Genomic DNA, 20,007 nt, shown 5'->3' on the forward strand with positions numbered 1-20,007 from the left:
TTATTTCAATTTGCAGGAGTGTAATATGAATGTGTGGTGTGTGCTCTTTCGGAAACGTCCGAGCGAACAGACAGGACGCATTCATGTAATATGCCGGATTGTTTTCTCCTGAACCTCCAGCAGTCAGCTCGGCCCCGTGTGGTGCCAGCATCCCACCAGAAGCATAAGCGGCGCCGCAAACAGGGCTGCCATCGCCGTACCACCTGCTTCTGCGAGACAGGTGCCTCCACCATTATTCTTCCACCGGGTGAGTATTTAGGTCGCCACCCGGCCACTCTCCAGCCAGTTTCGCAATCCTGGCCTACACCGACTGCGTCTAGCGGCTCATCAGTCGCAGAACATTCCGGGATTACGCAGGCAGCCGCTCTATGCAGACCATCAGTCGCTGTTCACACCAGCCCACACTTACGTCACAGTCCGGCTTACACCGGTCGCACCTAGTAGGCCATCTATCGGAGTGTATCTCGTAGAACCCGACGAGGAGCGTCTTCCTGCAGCGTCTGTGGACTACATACATCTGTGGGAGCCGTCTCTTTAACTGTTGCCGACGGCCTCACAGACTTCGGACTTCACCCATCCTCGCGCACTCTTCGCTCACCGTCGCTGGCGGCCTTTGGGACTGTGAGCCAGAACCAAGCAGTCAAACTTCACGTCCCAAGAAACTTATATTTTGCCGCGCGGGATTAGCCGAGCGGTGTAGGCGCTGCAGTCATGGACTGTGCGGCTGGTCCCGGCGGAGGTTCGAGTCCTCCCTCTGGCATGAGTGTGTGTGTTTGTCCTTAGAATAGTTTAGATTAAGTAGTCTGTAAGCTTAGGGACTTATGACCTTAGCAGTTAAGTCCCATAATACAGGGCCATTACAAATGATTGAAGCCATTTCATAAATTCACTGTAGCTCCATTCATTGACATATGGTCACGACACACTACAGATACGTAGAAAAACTCATAAAGTTTTCTTCGGCTGAAGCCGCACTTCAGGTTTCTGCCGTCAGAGCGCTCGAGGGCGCAGTGAGACAAAATGGCGACAGGAGCCGAGAAAGCGTATGTCGTGCTTGATATGCACTCACATCAGTCAGTGATAACAGTGCAACGACACTTCAGGACGAAGTTCAACAAAGATCCATCAACTGCTAACTCCATTCGGCGATGGTATGCGCAGTTTAAAGCTTCTGGATGCCTCTGTAAGGGGAAATCAACGGGTCGGCCTGCAGTGAGCGAAGAAACGGTTGAACGCGTGCGGGCAAGTTTCACGAGTAGCCCGCGGAAAATTGCCTCATGCGACAACTGGAGACCGACAGCGCCGACTTCATCTTTCAACAGGATGGTGCTCCACCGCACTTCCATCATGATGTTCGGCATTTCTTAAACAGGAGATTGAAAAACCGATGGATCGGTCGTGATGGAGATCATGATCAACAATTCATGTCATGGCCTCCACGCTCTCCAGACTTAACCCCATGCGAATTCTTTCTGTGGGGTTATATGAAAGATTCGGTGTTTAAACCTCCTCTACCAAGAAACGTGCTAGAACTGCGAGCTCGCATCAACAATGCTTTCTAACTCATTGATGGGGGCATGCTGCACCGAGTGTGGGAGGAACTTGATTATCGGCTTGATGTCTGCCGAATCACTAAAGGGTCACATATCGAACATTTGTGAATGCCTAAAAAAACTTTTTGAGTTTTTGTATGTGTGTGCAAAGCATTGTGAAAATATCTCAAATAATAAAGTTATTGTAGAGCTGTGAAATCGCTTCAATCATTTGTAATAACCCTCTATTTCACACACATTTGAACGTTTGAAACTATGATTTTATATTCTGCTACTGGGATCAATAAACGTACAGTTATTCTTCGCTGCATCTACATCTACAGCGTGAAAAGTATTTAAACCGACAAACTCTGGGAGGTTGTAGGGGACATCAAAACAAATATTTTTTCCTAATGTCATTTTTTCCTATGAGGATTATTTAAACCGGTGGAGGCCGTATTACGCTCTTCAGTTGTTAGAGGCCGTATTACGCTCTTCAGTTGTAGGCAACTGCTGTCCACCAGTGTAGTAGTGCATTGTCTCTGTTTAGTAATGGAGCGACACACCTGGAGTGAGTACACTGATATGGTTGGTGCGTACTACGTAGCGCACCACAACGGACGAGCTGCACAGCGGGTTTATCAACAACGATATCCTAATCGCCGTATCCCGCATCATACGACCTTTGCTGCTGTGTACCAACGTCTGCGTGACACCGGATCATTTAGCAGATTACCTGGACAGGGACGCCGTCGCACGGTAAGAACGCTGCAAGTTGAGGAAGCTGTCTTGCAGCATGTGGAGCGGGATCCTTCAATCAGCACACGTGCAGTTGCACGTAACATGGGGACGAATCAGACGAATGTAAGAACAGTCCTTCGAGAGCAATTGTTGCGTCCATTTCACCTACAGCGTGTCCACAACCTGGAACCAGTTGATTGTCCACCCAGAGCACAGTTTTCGCAGTGGTACCTGGAACAGTGTGAAATGCATCCTACATTTCCATCCTCTGTGTTGTTTACCGATGAAGCAACGTTCGGGGGTGATGGAGTCTTCAACATGTACAATTCGCATGTTTGAAGTGAGAATAACCCACATGCCACAGTTACTAGCGCTCATCAAGTGTGCTTCTTCGTTAATGTGTGGGTCGGTGTTGTTGGGGACTGTATAATTGGGCCGTATCTGCTACCTAGTTGTTGTCTCTTGGTCATAAAAAATGGAAAAGTGTTTGTTGCTTTAATTAATTTGCCGCCAGAGAAATCTTCCTCTACCGGTTTAAATACTCCTCACAGGAAAAGATGACTTCAGTAAAAAATATTTGTTTTGATGTCCCCTGCACTCTCTCAGAGTTTGTCGGTTTAAATACTTTTCACCCTGTATATCTACACTTACATACATATCCGGCAAGCCAATGTAGGGTGCGTGGCGGAGGGTACCCTCAACTACTAGTAGTCCTATCCTGAGCGAGGCAGAAACGATTATCTCTATGTGCCTCCATATGAGCCCTAATTTGTGAAAACTTTTTTTTCGTGGTCCTTACGCGGAAAGTACAGGGTGCGTCAAAAAAAAATGTATACACACTTCGAAGCGTCATAGAAAATTTATTTGCCGTTCTACAATGTTAAATTTCTGGAAATGGAAAGCTTAAAGTCCAATTGGAAAAAACTAAATGTACTTTGCAAATGTGATTAATGTTCAAACTGGTGGCCGTCAGCATCAATACATTTCTGAGTACGAGTCACCACTGATTGCGTACATCGTACCAAAGTGTCCAATGAGATTTCTGCGCACACCCCCTGAATCCCATTCCAAAGTGTGTCCAGGTTACGTGGTTTACGTTTCTACACCTCATCTTTTACTGTGCCCCATAAGAAGAAATCCAGCGGCGTGAGGTCTGGAGAGCGTGCAGGAAACTCGATTGGTCTCCTGCGCCGGCCGAAGTGGCCGTGCGGTTAAAGGCGCTGCAGTCTGGAACCGCAAGACCGCTACGGTCGCAGGTTCGAATCCTGCCTCGGGCATGGATGTTTGTGATGTCCTTAGGTTAGTTAGGTTTAACTAGTTCTCAGTTCTAGGGGACTAATGACCTCAGCAGTTGAGTCCCATAGTGCTCAGAGCCATTTGAACCATTTTTTTGGTCCCATGCGTCCTATCCACTGACCTGACACATTGTGATCCAGGTATGCTCGTACGTCCCTATGATAGTGCGTCGGGGCGCCATCTTGTTGGAAATAAAACTCATCGTCACCGTATAGTGCACGAATGGCAGGGAATATGGAGTCAGCAAGCGTTGTTAGGTACGTTCCTCCAGTAACAGTACCTTCAAAGCGGAAAGGCCCAATGAGTCCCCTTGCGGACAAACCACACCACACATTTATACCAGGCAAATTCACAGCCTTTTCAACTGTAATGTGAGGATTATCTTCAGCCCAGTACCTACTGACAGTTCCATAGAGTTTGAATTGGGCTTCATCCGGCCAAATTATGCTACCCATAAATCCCGGTTCACGTCTCAACGTCTCCTGAGCCCATTCACAAAATTCTGACCTTCGATCTGGATCGTCGTCACTTAGGTGTTGCACCAGCCTTGGAATGTACACACGAAACTTGCATTTCTTCAGCATGCGTAGCACACTATATCACTTACATTACTCTCACGTGCCGCTTGCCTTGAAGATTTTTGAGGCGGACGCTGAAACAGTTCCAAGACCGCAGTTGTGGAATCATCACTTGCAGCTGTACGAGGTCGCCCTGATCGACCTTTATGCACATCACACACTGTTCCACGAATTTCGAATTTGTCTCGTAGACGTGTAATTGTTAACCTTGAAGGTGGTCCTGTACCATACTCACTTCTCCACTGTCTTCGAACCGCAGCTACATTCTCAAACTTCCAGTACCACTTAATTATCTGCTTCCGCGCTTCAAAGCTCAAACCCACGTCCGTCATGTTGCAGTTACTTCCTTGCCACGGCTGCCACCTGTTGAAGAAACATAACATTACTTTCTCACAGATATTTAACCTTGTAGAACGGGAAATAAATTGTCTATGACAGTTCAAAGTGTGTATATATTTTTTTGACCCACCCCGTATGTTGACTGCAGTACAATAGTTCAGTAGTCAACTACAAATACCAGGCTCTTCAAATTTTCTCAGTAGTCTTCCTCGAGAACAAAGTGGCCTTCCCTCCAGGCATTGAGTTCCCGAAGCATCCCGAAGCACAAATCTAACAGCTGACCTATGAATTGGTTCCTTGTCTGCCTTCAATCCAACATGGTACGGATCCCAAACACTCGAGCATTACTGAAGAAGAGGTCACCGTAGCGTCCTGTATGCGGTCTCCCTTACAAACGAAACACACTTTCCCAAAATTTTCCCAATAAAACAAAATTGACCATTCGCGTTCTCTATCAGAGTCCTCACATGCACATTCCGTTTCATATCTGTTTACAACGTTACGACCAAATATTTAAACGACATGACTTTGTCGAGCAGGAGACTGTTTGTTTCTTCTGCTCATCCACACTGACTTACGTTTAGAGCTAGCTGACGTCCGCGGGGGCTGAGCGGTTCTAGGCGCTTCAGTCTGGAGCCGCACGACTGCTACGGTCGCAGGTTCGTATACTGCCTCGGGCATGGATGTGTGTGAGGTCCTTAGGTTAGTTAGGTTTAAGTAGTTCTAAGTTCTAGGGGACTGATGACCTCAGATGTTAAGTCCCATAGTGCTCAGAGCCATTTGTTAGAGCTAGCTGTCAGTCACTACAGCAACTAGAATTTTGTCTGTATCATCTTGTGTCCTCTTACAGTCACTTAACTTCGGCGTCTTGGCATAGAGAAACAGCATCATCAGCAAACAACCGCAGATTGCTGCCCACACAGGCCATTTATGTGATCAGGTCATTTATGTGTATAGAGGACAACAGCGGTCCTATCACACTACACTGGGGCTCTACTTATGATACCGTCGTCTCTCATGAACACTCACCATCGATGAAAACATCCTGGGCTCTATAACTTAAAAAGTCTTCTACCCACTCACACATCTGTGAACTTATTCCGTATGCTCAGCCTGCAACGGGGGCACCGTGTCAAATGCTTTCTGGAAATCTATAATTGTGGAATTTTCCTGTTGCGCTTCGGCCATATTTCGCATTACATCAAGAGAAACGTGCAAGCTGAGTTTCGCAGTGTTCAATCATGGGTCCCCTTCTGTTCTTGGTATATGTGAACGACCTCCCTTCCTTCCGAAACACGAAGCTCAACTGACACTGTTTGCTGATGATACAAGCATCATTAGTAATCCATTAGTAATCCAGTAAAAGAAACAGCAATTGAAAATGATACAAATAAGGTCTTTGGAAAACTCATTAATTGGTTTTCTGCAAATGGGTTCCCTCTAAACTTTGAAAAAACACAGTATATCCAATTTTCTGCTGCAAAAAGTACAGTTCCTTCAATATCTATAGCACATCAACAGAAGTCAGTAGATAGGGTAGAGCATATTAAGTTTTTGGGTGTACACATACATGAGAATCTTAATTGGAAAATTCATATTTTGGATCTTCTAAGGCGTCTAGGTTCAGCAGCTTTTGCAATCAGAATAATTGCCAATTATGAGGATATAGAAATTAGTTAGCTAACTTACTTTGCATACTTTCTCTCTCTGATGTAATACCGAATAATATTTTGGGGTAACTCAACATTTAGACAAAACATATCCACTGCTCAAAAGAAAGTGGTTAGAATAATGTGTGGGGTTCATAGTCGCACATCTTGTAGGCATCTTTTTAAAAGATTGGGAATTCTTACAACAGCCTCACAGTACATTTACTCACTAATGAACTTTGTTCTGAAGAACGTGGACCAGTTTAAAAACAACAGTAACATTCATGATTATAATCAAAATATCTACGGGTGTACAGCCGGTCTACAGTGTCCAACGGGCACAATGTTTCGGCGATCATACATGTCACCATCATCAGGTGAACTGACGGACTGAGCTCCTGTGAACGTCCCGGCACGGAGATCCGTACGCTATGGCTGCTCAGACGGAACTGGGTTCTGTCGCTGCTGCTCTCATCTATTACTTTCCCCTCTTTGGGGAAGTGTGAGGGGGAGTTTGTAGCCTTTCGGTTCAAATGGTTCAAATGGCTCTGAGCACTATGGGACTCAACATCTTAGGTCATAAGTCCCCTAGAACTTAGAACTACTTAAACCTAACTAACCTAAGGACATCACACACACCCATGCCCGAGGCAGGATTCGAACCTGCGACCGTAGCAGTCCCGCGGTTCCGGACTGCAGCGCCAGAACCGCTAGACCACCGCGGCCGGCTAGCCTTTCGGCTTTTACTCCCCTGTGTACATGTGTGTGTGATTTTTCTATATATTTTTGGTGTCTGTGATATGTGATGAATTGTTGTGAATGTGTCTGGTACTTGCCTGAGGTAGGCGAGATGATTGGTGTTATATGGGAAGGAACTGGATTAGGGATTGGGTATTGGGATTTTCTCTTCAACTTAATCGTAGAAGATCGTCATAGGGCGCTTGTGCTTATCGCGGGACATGTCATACCGACCTAGGGAGTGGATGAGTGCGTTTTCGGATCTGGAAGAACCCTCATAGAAGGCCCTTGCCAGATCCTGGAAACGCTCTCTCACGAGTGGGATTTCGGCTGCGGCGTGCAGGTCGTCTATGGGGAATCCAAGAGGTAGATGCAGTGCCCTTCTGAGGGCGCGGTTCTGCAGCCTCTGGAGTTTGTCCAGGTGCTGCTTTGCCGCGTATCCCCAGACAGGGCACGCATACTCCATTACTGGCCGGATCAGGGCCTGGAATACATTTATTGCTACTGGGCACGGAAGGGAGCTTGTTGTGTTCAGGATAGGGTATAGGATGGACATTCTGGCGCAGACCTTCCTGTGGACCTCGTCTATGTGGGGTTTTTACGTAAGACGAGAGTCCAAGGTTACGCCAAGGTACTTGGCGGTTCTGCGACAGGGGAGTTGGGTTCCATTTAGGTGGAGGTGGAGGGGGGGACGTTGAGGAGGTTCGCGCCTTCCGAGCCTTCGGGTAATCAGCATTGCCTGCGTCTTCTCAGAATTGATGGTGATGCGCCAGCGACGGGCCCAGGTTTCTGTGTCGTCTAAAACCCTGTCGCGGCGGCGGCCGATTTAAATACCCTCCGCCCGCGGCGCGCTCCCTCCGCTGTCCGCGCCCCGCGCCACGGTCGCGCGGTGCAACAGATTGCGACGGCGTCTGAGATGACGTCGGTGTGATGGCTCTGTCCGCCGTGGTCGTCACAACTATACGTTTGCTCGATTTACTCTTGATTAACCCAATCGCTGGTTCCCAAGCATTGCTAAGATTATAGCCACAGTCACGGTTTGTGAGGTCGTCATTGGTGCGAATTTCGATGGCCTCTCTAACAATGCTGTCCCAGTATCTCGACGTCTGTACCAGAATCCTCGTGCGTTCATACTGCATAGCGTGATTTTCCGACAAATAATGTTCAGCGACCGCCGACTTGCCCGGATACACCAGTCGAGTGTGCCTCTGGTGTTCACGGCATCGATCCTCGACGGTACGCATCGTCTGACCAATATACGACTTGCCACATTGACACGGAATCTGGTACACGCCGGCCTTCCTCAAACCGAGGTCATGTTTGGCGCTCCCCACCAGTGCACGAGTTTTATCTGGAGGACAAAACACAGTTCCCCCCCGGTGTTTCTTCAAAATTCGGGCGGTTTTCCCCGAGAGTGCGCCTGTATATGGAATAAACGCAGTGGCTACCTCCTCCCTCGTGATTTCATCCATCTCCACAGGTTGTGCTGTAGTGGTTGGGCGGAGAGCACGTCGAATCTGCCACTCTGAGTACCCATTTTTTCGAAATACAGTTCTCATATGTTACAATTCCTGGGGTAGAGATAGTGCGCGCCCTATGTACTAGAGTTTTAAGTATCCCATTCCTCTGTGAAGGGTGGTGGCAGCTGTCTGCGTGCAAATACAGATCAGTGTGCATTGTCTTCCGATACACCCCATGACCTAGGGTGCCGTCAGCCCTTCTCTTGACCAAGACGTCAAGGGAAGGTAATTTACCCTCCGTTTCAGTCTCCATAGTGAATTTGATGTTGGGGTGTATGGAGTTTAGATGTGCAAGGAAGTCAAGGAGTTTACCCACACCACGTGGCCAGATGACGAACGTGTCGTCCACGTAACGGAAAAAGCAAGTAGGTTTCCATTCGGATGACGAATGGCCAACACAGAGTCTCCACTAAGGATATCATCTCCATACACTTCTCTACCCACCCGCTAACTGCTACTAGTCCGCCCAACCACAGAATCTCTTAGCGAGGGCGCAGACCGCTGTCAGCGATATTAACACAGTCTATGGCGCTGCAAACATACAAGCAGGCTACTTACGCATTGTACAACTGTCAAGAACAGACCCACGTCAAGCAGCGGGTGCTGCTCCTACCACATCCAACAGGACTGCAAGGCACGCAATCTCACTGCCCCACAGTGGCACTGCGATTGCATAGAGGTGGTCTGTTTTCTGGGCGATCACTACATTGTTTTCCGTTGACAAGCGCACATCGACGGCAGCATTTGCGAAGAAGCTAATGGCATACAATGGACCGACGAGGAACAGAGTCGCATGTTCTTCTCAGTTGAGAGCAGATTCCTAATATGAAGAGAGGAGGCGACACATAGCCTAATGATCGAACATGAACGGTTTTGTTGTCCAGGTGTTGGGGTTTGGTGCGCCATACTGTTGCTTTGATTGATCGTGCAGTCATTCCACCATGAACTCTTCCGCATGTACACGGTATGCGGAAAAGTCTATGTTGGAATGACCGGACGATCACGCAACACCGGGATCACAAGTGGCATTGCAGATTGGGGCAGGTGGAGAAATATGCCGTGGCAGAGCACGCGCTGTGTGGGACCGACCACATGGTGAAATGAGAATAGCTTCAACGAGAAAGAAGAAAACCTCCGGGCGGACGGATCCTGGATTTCCGCGCTGCAGCGAACGACTGTTACAGGCAGCAGCGGGTGAAGCGCATCTGAAATGACCACGGCAAAGTGCTTGGACGTTTGAGCTCCAGGCACATATGATCTGCGGCCGTGAGCTTGGCTCCAGTCCAGATGGTGAAGCTTTGACAATGCCAGCCACTCGTGCTAGCGAGACGTCAGAAAAAATCATGAGACAAATGTCGGTTGAAGAACCGGAGGCAAATGCCAACAGCCAGTTTGTCAACAGCGAGAAAGCATCAGGATTGGTGATTACAAACTAAACGAAATTAAGGAATTATGCTACCGAGACACCAAAATAACCTATGGCAGACCGAACAAGGAGGACATGAACAGCAGATTGCCACTGGCAGAAAGGGCGTTCTTGGCCAAGAGAAATATACTAGTACCAGACATAGGCAGTAATTTGAGGAAGAAATTTCTGTATTTTCAGAGCACATGAACTGTGAGAAAACCGCAACATAAGACAGTCGGAGCATCTGGGACGTGGTGCTACAGAAGAATGTTGAAAATCACGTGGACTCATAAGGTAAGGAATGGAGGACTTTCACCGCGGAATTGACGACCGCTATGGACGAGCGGTTCTAGGCGCTTCAGTTCGGAACCGCGCTGCTGCTACGGTCGCAGGTTCGATTCCTGCGTCGGGCATGAATGTGTGTGATGTCCTTCGCCAGGCTTATGTAGTTCTAAGCTCTAGAGGACTGATAAACTCAGATTTAAGTCCCATAGTGCTTAGAGCCATTTTAATTTACCGTCAACTGTCTAGTGGGGTGGACAAACAAATCCACAGACTATAGGACGAGATTTTTCAAGATAAAGAAAGGTTGCCGTAAAGGTATTAAAGTGATTCCCTACAAATAAACTCACTAGTGATATCCTCCGATGTCTATTTTTATCATCGGAGAAAGAATTCGGCCAAAAATGTTCGAAATGCCCTCATCTCATTGAGAGAGAAAAAGAAGTCACATATCGAGAAGACTGCATCAAAACACCTTTCTTAGTGAATATTTTGAAAAATGATGCGTTATGTCTGATTTACTGCTGCATTTTGTGATGGAGAGAATAGTTTGTGAATGTTTTCTGCAGAAACTTTAAAACCGCCTTGTAAACATGTGTGGTTGTATAACGTGCGCCATATGCCTGGAAAATTACTGCTTTTACGGTGAATATCACCTCAACACGTGTAAATCGTCATCTGTGAAATAATATAAGTCTTTAATTTTATATATGAAGTTCTCATGTACGCCTTATGATCCGTCCCCAGAAATTTATTTTCAGTCCCAAATTGTCGTTAACCTTTTACGAAAATAATAATAAATAGAATATACTAAGAATTATTTCTCTTTATTTCTTGTGTAAGTAACGTAAAAATTGAAAATAAAAAAGAAAAATTTTCCATACAAGGACTCGACCTCACAACCCTCAAACTTACGTCTTTCCCCTTTTCTTCCTTTTTTTATTAGGCAGATACCCGAAATAATATTTTAAAAGATAATGCACCAAGAGGTCTCGAATTCACTACTTCATATCCACACTGCGCGATATTTACGTTTTTTTTTAATACTGTAGCTGGGTAACCTCTTTTGATGCTAGTCAATTGTCAGGACGAGCATTACTGCAAAAGTGCATTTGATTGTAAAGCATTATGTCAGGGTAAAAAACACTAAATAAATTACTTTTTCTCTCTTAATAACATGTGGGCAGGGTGGGTTCTTCATTGGCTCGGGTATGAGGTAGAATGAAACAGCATTTTTACATAAGATAACTTTTATTGAAAGATTTGTACAACGGTTTCCTTACTGGATTGTCCTGGCTGGGAGAGCGGCACCTGTGTCGTTTGCGAAGCCTCCTGCTGTGGCAGCGGCGGTGTCTGATTATGCCTGGCGGTGTGTATCTCGTGTCGCCGTCTCGCCCAGCTGACTGGAGACGCGCAGCGCGAGGTGGCCCGTTTAATTATTGAGAACGAAGTCGTGAATCGGATGGTGATACCTTGGATGTGGCGTCCCAGTGTTTCTCTTCTCTATGTGGCCGCGTGTGTCAGTGTTGTGCGTCGGCCAGCGGAGCGGCGCGGCGGGGGAAGGCCAGCGTCCTGGACTCGAACTATGGACTCCAGCTTGCCAGTCTTAGGCTGTCAGATCATCATCACCAGCCCACAGGTGACTGCTGATGTGAGGCCGTCTCCTTCCCGTCCTCACAAGTCACCCGGGTACGTAAAAATCAGTCTTCAAGTACCTTCTGACTTCTGTCTCCTGGCGGCGAGGCTGCTCATTGCTATTGCATTACAGCGGCGGACTTGGTGCTTCTGTGTACGATGTAGTCTCTTCCGGCGTGACGGTCTTCAGCACCGACTGAACTGTACTGGAACTGAACTCGAACCGAAACTAAACTGAAAACTACTGTCGGGCCCACTGCGTCTCGCATATTGATTCACTTCTGTTCACTGGACGTGAACGACTTCATGGTCATTATCTCTTCTGTCACGTTCAAAAGCTTCTCGAAGAATCTTCTTAACGTCGGTCATTGGCTCTTGGGATGTAGGCGAGGGCCTTTCATCACATGTGACAATTGAGAAACACGTGAGCCGGTCGGGCGATGCCCTGACGACTGAATCGACAGCTTCTGCTTATGTGGGGAGGGCGATGACTTCTCCTGAGCGTGCTGACTTGCAAGTGACAGCCATTGCCACTGCTGCTCTGCCCGCTGTTTGCCAGTGTGTAACTCTTCTAAACTAAACTAAGTTTTTCATTTATTTTCTAATTTCTACTCCACTTCACATTGATTTCACTTACTTATTTACCTATCTTAAGTACCACTCAACAATACCGATTTTCTCCAATTCCTGAATATAACTAAGTCTATATAACAAAAAGAAGGAGCCACTTTTATCTTAATCTTAAGGACGGGCCATAGAAAAGCTCTAACACTTCTGGTGTTGGTCCCTCTCAATAATGACCCCAATAATGACTGTGGAAAACAGGAAAGGAGGATAGATGAAAAATTTTCTTTAAAAAACTCCATCTCCATAGCACCAGCACGTCCTCTGGGGACCGCCTTCGATATCAGTGGGAGAAAAGGGACGTCGCGTTAGTCGATCATCCATACACGTCTTCTCGCAAGAGTGTGTACGAATAACCGTTGACGCAATCAAATCTGTAATATGGAAGAAGGGCCTCATCTCAGCTGCTTCTACCACGGATGATACAGCTGCACAGGGGGTTGAGGAAAGCAGTCCAGATAAAGTTCGGAAATATTGTTGCACTTACGGTTCTTTACAACTGCACAATGTACATTCATGCTCATAAATTAAGGATAATGCTGATACATGGCGAAACAACGCTCTGGTGGGCGGTTTGCGGGTTTAAATCACCTCGGGGTATGACCATGAGGTGCATTTGACCTGCGGTCGTCGCACGGTGGCGCTGGCAGCAGTCCACATACGCAGAGGTGTGTTGGTGCATGTCAGAGTGCCGTGCAGCGAGTAAGTGTGCACTCCTTTTCAGACGTGCTAATGGTGACTGTGTGTTGAAAATGGCTCAAAGAACACATATTGATGACGTTATGAGGGGTAGAATACTAGGACGACTGGAGGCTGGTCAAACACAGCAGGTCATATCACAGGCCCTCTGTGTGCCACAAAGTGTGATCTCAAATTTATGCCAATGGTACCAGCAGACGGGAAACGTCTCCAGGCGCTACAGTACGGGACGTCCACAGTGTACTATACCATAGACCGATATCTCACCATCAGTGCCCACAAACGGCCATGGAGTAATACAGGTAGCCTTGCTCAGGACCTTACTGCAATCACTGGAACAGTTGTCTCCAGACACACAGTCTACAGGTGCCTGAACAGACATGGTTTATTCGCCCGAAGACCTGCAAGGTGCATTCCACTGACCCCTGGTCAGAGGAGAGCCCGTAAAGCCTGGTGTCAAGAACACAGTACATGGTAATTGGAACAGTGGTCCCAGGTTATTTTCACGGACGAGTCCAGGTATAGTCTGAACAGTGATTCTCGCCGGGTTTTCATCTGGCGTGAACCAGGAACCAGATACCGACCCCTTAATGTCATTGAAAGGAACGTATATGGAGGTCGTGGTATGATGGTGTGGGGTGGGGTTATGATTGGTGCATGTACACACCTGCATGTCTTTGACAGAGGAACTGTAACAGGTCAGGTGTACCGGGACGTCATTTTGCACCAATATGTCCACCTTTTCAGGGGTGCAGTGGGTCCCACCTCCCTACTGATGGATGAAAACGCGTGGCCCCACACCGAGCTGCCATCGTGGAGGAGTACCTTGAAACAGAAGGTATCAGGCGAATGGAATGGCCTGCCTGTTCTCCAGACCTAAACCCAATCCAGCACATCTGGGATGTTCTCGGTCGACGAATCGCTGTACGTCTTCAAACCCCTGGGACACTTCAGGAGCTCCGACAAGCAGTGGTGCAAGAATGGGGGGCTATACCCCAGCAGCTGCTCGACCACCTGATCAAGAGTATGCCAACCCGTTGTGCGGCCTTTGTACTTGTGCATGGTGATAATATCCCATATTGATGTCGGGGTACATGCGCAGGAAACAGTGGCGTTTTGTAGCTCATGTGTTTCGGGACCGTTATCTCAACTTATCACCAATACCGTGGACTTACACATCTGTGTCGCATGTGTTCCCTATGTGCCTATGCTATTTAGCGCCAGTTTTGTGTAGTGCCACGTTGTGTGGCACCACATGTGCAATTATCATTAGTTTATGAACATGAGGGTAATTCGTTGCCGGCCGGGTGGCCGAGCGTTTCTAGGCGCCACAGTATCGAACCGTGCGACCGCTACGGTCGCAGGTTCGAATCCTGCCTCGGGCATCGATGTGTGTGATGTTTTTAGGTTAGTTAGGTTTAAGTACTTCTAAGTTCTAGGGGACTGATGACCTTAGAAGTTGAGTCCCATAATGCTCAGAGCCATTTGAACTATTTTTGTTGTTGTTGTAATTCGTTAAGATACTAATCTTGGGCTGATACGTGACCCCCACCAAACAAGCAGCGGACAGCACGCCTACTAAACCAAGTCACTGAGTGGGTCTTCGCCCACGGGACGTAGCCCGTGTGTGGGAAGAGAAGCGTTTGAACGGTGATGGTGTCGGCAGCCGTGCGTGTGATGGTCGCCAACATCAGGCGCAGCAGCCGCCAAACATCGCTCGCCACGCCGCAGACAAGTGTATCGCCATCGTGGTCTTCCACGCCGCACGTGGTAGAAAATGGCGATGCCGCGAGATGTATCCCGCGACTTGTGTACCTGCTTCTCATTAATTGTCACCTACCTCGTCGACTGGGCACCTGAGGCATTCACCGACCGACCGCCAGGCACCATTCAGCCAGACGAGATGTGTCTTTCTTCCATCACATTCAGTGAAAACCGCGACTACAGCGAGACATACACCACCTTGGCCGTCGATAGCGTTCAGTACTCTTTCCGCTGCACCAAGCAAAGTTAACAGTGGCGCTGTTTTGAGAGGAAGTAGCAGGGATGGCTTGTTCAATGTCAGTTTAACCTGATAGTTCAAAAAGATAAAAATAACCAGTTTATGAAATAACCGACTTTTGGTATGTGGTTGGTGGTATTTTCAAGCGTAGAATCGAACGAAGACTTAAAAATGCTAAGATTGGTTCAACTGGCTCTGAGCACTGAGGGACTTAACATCTGAGGTCATCAGTCCCCTAGAACTTTTTTTTTTCCGTCATCAGCCTACTGACTGGTTTGATGCGGCTCGCCACGAATTCCTTTCCTGTGCTAACTTCTTCATCTCAGAGTAGCACTTGCAACCTACGTCCTCAATTATTTGCTTGACGTATTCCAATCTCTGTCTTCCTCTACAGTTTTTGCCCTCTACAGCTCACTCTAGTACCATGGAAGTCATTCCCTCATGTCTTAGCAGATGTCCTATCATCCGGTCCCTTCGCCTTATCAGTGTTTTCCACATATTCCTTTCCTCTCCGATTCTGCGTAGAACCTCCTCATTCCTTACCTTACCAGTCCACCTAATTTTCAACATTCGTCTATAGCACCACATCTCAAATGGTTCGATTCTCTTCTGTTCCGGTTTTCCCTACAGTCCATGTTTCACTACCATACAATGCTGTACTCCAGACGTACATCCTCAGAAATTTCTTCCTCAAATTAAGGCCGGTATTTGATATTAGTAGACTTCTCTTGGCCAGAAATGCCTTTTTTGCCATAGCGAGTCTGCTTTTGATGTCCTCCTTGCTCCGTCCGTCATTGGTTATTTTACTGCCCAGGTAGCAGAATTCCTTAACTTCATTGACTTCGTGACCATCAATCCTGATGTTAAGTTTCTCGCTGTTCTCATTTCTACTACTTCTCATTACCTTCGTCTTTCTCCGATTTACTCTCAAACCATACTGTGTACTCATTCCGTTCAGCAGATCATTTAATTCTTCTTCACTTTCACTCAGGATAGCAATGTCATCAGCGAATCGTATCATTGATATCCTTTCACCTTATATTTTAATTCCACTCCTGGACCTTTCTTTTATTTCCATCATTGCTTCCTCGATGTACAGATTAAAGAGTAGGGGCGAAAGGCTACAGCCTTGTCTTACACCCTTCTTAATACGAGCACTGCGTTCTTGATCGTCCACTCTTATTATTCCCTCTTGGTTGTTGTACATATTGTATATGACCCGTCTCTCCCTATAGCTTACCCCTACGTTTTTCAGAATCTCGAACAGCTTGCACTATTTTATATTGTCGAACGCTTTTTCCAGGTCGACAAATCCTATGAAAGTGTCTTGATTTTTCTTTAGCCTTGCTTCCATTATTAGCCGTAACGTCAGAATTGCCTCTCTTGCCCCTTTACTTTTCCTAAAGCCAATCTGATCGTCAACTAGCGCATTCTCAATTTTCTTTTCCAGTCTTCTGTATATTATTCTTGTAAGCAGCTTCGATGCATGAGCTGTTAAACTGATTGTGCGATAATTCTCACACTTGTCAGCTCTTGCCGTCTTCGGAATTGTGTGGATGATGCTTTTCCGAAAGTCAGATGGTATATCGCCAGACTCACACATTCTACACACCAACGTGAGTAGTCGTTTTGTTGCCACTTCCCCCAATGATTTTAGAAATTCTGATGGAATGTTATCTATCCCTTCTGCCTTATTTGACCGTAAGTCCTCCAAAGCTCTTTTAAATTCCGATTCTAATACTGGATCCCCTATCTCTTCTAAATCGACTCCTGTTTCTTCTTCTATCACATCAGACAAACCTTCACCCTCATAGAGGCTTTCAATGTATTCTTTCCACCTATCTGCTCTCTCCTCTGCATTTAACAGTGGAATTCCCGTTGCACTCTTAATGTTACCACCACCGTTGCTTTTAATGTCACCAAAGGTTGTTTTGACTTTCCTGTATGCTGAGTCTGTCCTTCCGACAATCATATCTTTTTCGATGTCTTCACATTTTTCCTGCAGCCATTTCGTCTTAGCTTCCCTGCACTTCCTATTTATTTCATTCCTCAGCGACTTGTATTTCTGTATTCCTGATTTTCCGGGAACATGTTTGTACTTCCTCCTTTCATCAATCAACTGAAGTATTTCTTCTGTTACCCATGGTTTCTTCGCAGCTACCTACTTTGTACCTATGTTTTCCTTCCCAACTTCTGTGATGGCCCTTTTTAGAGATGTCCATTCCTCTTCAACTGTACTGCCTAGTGAGCAATTCCTTATTGCTGTATCTATAGCGTTAGAGATCTTCCCCTAGAACTTAGAACTACTTAAACCTAACTAATCTACGTGAGCCGTGGCGCTCGTTACTGGCGCGCCAGTCTCATGGATGTCCATTATCGATCGCTCCATGTTTCTTATCTTTGCTTGCCTTGTTGTTTTCCGCATTCGCGGGGCGAGTGGCATTTGGCGTTTGCTCGGGCTACCTGCTGAGACGCCGCGAGGTACGAGGTGGGAAGCAACCACGTATATGTGGAGCTGGTCGTACGCGGTCTGCCGGTTCAGTATGGAGGATGTGTGTTGGCTGCCTGCCTGTCTGCTCTCCTGATTTTGCTCGCCGTGCCTTGCGGCCGTCTAGCTTGGGTTGCTGCCTGGTGTGTCCTACACAAGCCATACCGGACGTCCAGCAGAAGTTAAGCAGCCTTGTGTTTCTTTAAAAAAAAGAGGAGCGAATGTATAAGACTTTTTGTAACCAATTTTTGTGGCCTCTTAAGTGTGGCCTTAGCGTTTACACTGCCTTTGGGGAGAGCTAATTCTTTTAAATTTAAATACACTCCTGGAAATGGAAAAAAGAACACATTGACACCGGTGTGTCAGACCCACCATACTTGCTCCGGACACTGCGAGAGGGCTATACAAGCATTGATCACACGCACGGCACAGCGGACACACCAGGAACCGCGGTGTTGGCCGTCGAATGGCGCTAGCTGCGCAGCATTTCTGCACCGCCGCCGTCAGTGTCAGCCAGTTTGCCGTGGCATACGCAGCTCCATCGCAGTCTTTAACACTGGTAGCATGCCGCGACAGCGTGGACGTGAACCGTATGTGCAGTTGACGGACTTTGAGCGAGGGCGTATAGTCGGCATGCGGGAGGCCGGGTGGACGTACCGCCGAATTGCTCAACACGTGGCGCGTGAGGTCTCCACAGTACATCGATGTTGTCGCCAGTGGTCGGCGGAAGGTACACGTGCCCGTCGACCTGGGACCGGACCGCAGCGACGCACGGATGCACGCCAAGACCGTAGGATCCTACGCAGTGCCGTAGGGGACCGCACCGCCACTTCCCAGCAAATTAGGGACACTGTTGCTCCTGGGGTATCGGCGAGGACCATTCGCAACCGTCTCCATGAAGCTGGGCTACGGTCCCGCACACCGTTAGGCCGTCTTCCGCTCACGCCCCAACATCGTGCAGCCCGCCTCCAGTGGTGTCGCGACAGGCGTGAATGGAGGGACGAATGGAGACGTGTCGTCTTCAGCGATGAGAGTCGCTTCTGCCTTGGTGCCAATGATGGTCGTATGCGTGTTTGGCGCCGTGCAGGTGAGCGCCACAATCAGGACTGCATACGACCGAGGCACACAGGGTCAACACCCGGCATCATGGTGTGGGGAGCGATCTCCTACACTGGCCGTACACCACTGGTGATCGTCGAGGGGACACTGAGTAGGGCACGGTACATCCAAACCGTCATCGAACCCATCGTTCTACCATTCCTAGACCGGCAAGGGAACTTGCTGTTCCAACAGGACAATGCACGTCCGCATGTATCCCGTGCCACCCAACGTGCTCTAGAAGGTGTAAGTCAACTACCCTGGCCAGCAAGATCTCCGGATCTGTCCCCCATTGAGCATGTTTGGGACTGGATGAAGCGTCGTCTCACGCGGTCTGCACGTCCAGCACGAACGCTGGTCCAACTGAGGCGCCAGGTGGAAATGGCATGGCAAGCCGTTCCACAGGACTACATCCAGCATCTCTACGATCGTCTCCATGGGAGAATAGCAGCCTGCATTGCTGCGAAAGGTGGATATACACTGTACTAGTGCCGACATTGTGCATGCTCTGTTGCCTGTGTCTATGTGCCTCTGGTTCTGTCAGTGTGATCATGTGATGTATCTGACCCCAGGAATGTGTCAATAAAGTTTCCCCTTCCTGGGACAATGAATTCTCGGTGTTCTTATTTCAATTTCCAGGAGTGTAGTTGGGGTTCACTATCCTTTATAATTTTTTGGGGGTTTTATTTGAATTTTCTCTTTGGGGTTCCTACTTGTGTAGGGGGAAGTGACTCCTGGTTAAAACTCGGAGGTGTTTGATGTTACTGCCGCCTCCGGCATTCGTCTTTTCAATTAAGTGTTGTCATCCCTTCGAGCGACCTGGTATCACTCCTCGTTAATTAATGCTGGTTTATGTGTACTTAATTTTGATTTGGCCATTTGGAGCGCAGTATAGCACTAAGCCAACCTCATTGTATACCACTTTGTGCCCCGGTCTAGTACCTTAATTTTCAGTGGCACGAGTTAGCTCCACTACCGATTTGACTGATGTGCTCCCTTCAAAATCTTGTCTTGTTTAAGTTTTCCCCATGTGTATCTGGGAACACAGAGATGAGCTTTAGTGTGACTTCAGTGCTAGTCAGTTAATGGAATCTTCATTTTGGCTTGGCTTCCACTGAAGAGTTTGAGTGGAGCGTAGTGTGTTTGAATAGTTATTCATTTAATTACTGTTAAGTTTGTTTATTTAATGGGGAGCAAGACTTTTAAAGACTCCAGAATGAGATTTTCACTCTGCAGCGGAGTGTGCGCTGATTTGAAACTTCCTGACAGATTAAAACTGCGTGCCGGACCGAGACTCGAACTCGGGACCTATGCGAAAGCCAAAGGTCCCGAGTTCGAGTCTCGGAACGGACACAGTTTTTATCTGTCAGGAAGTTTC

The sequence above is a fragment of the Schistocerca cancellata genome, chromosome 10 (assembly GCF_023864275.1).
Source record: "Schistocerca cancellata isolate TAMUIC-IGC-003103 chromosome 10, iqSchCanc2.1, whole genome shotgun sequence".
In the NCBI taxonomy this organism is placed as follows: Eukaryota; Metazoa; Arthropoda; class Insecta; order Orthoptera; family Acrididae; genus Schistocerca; species Schistocerca cancellata.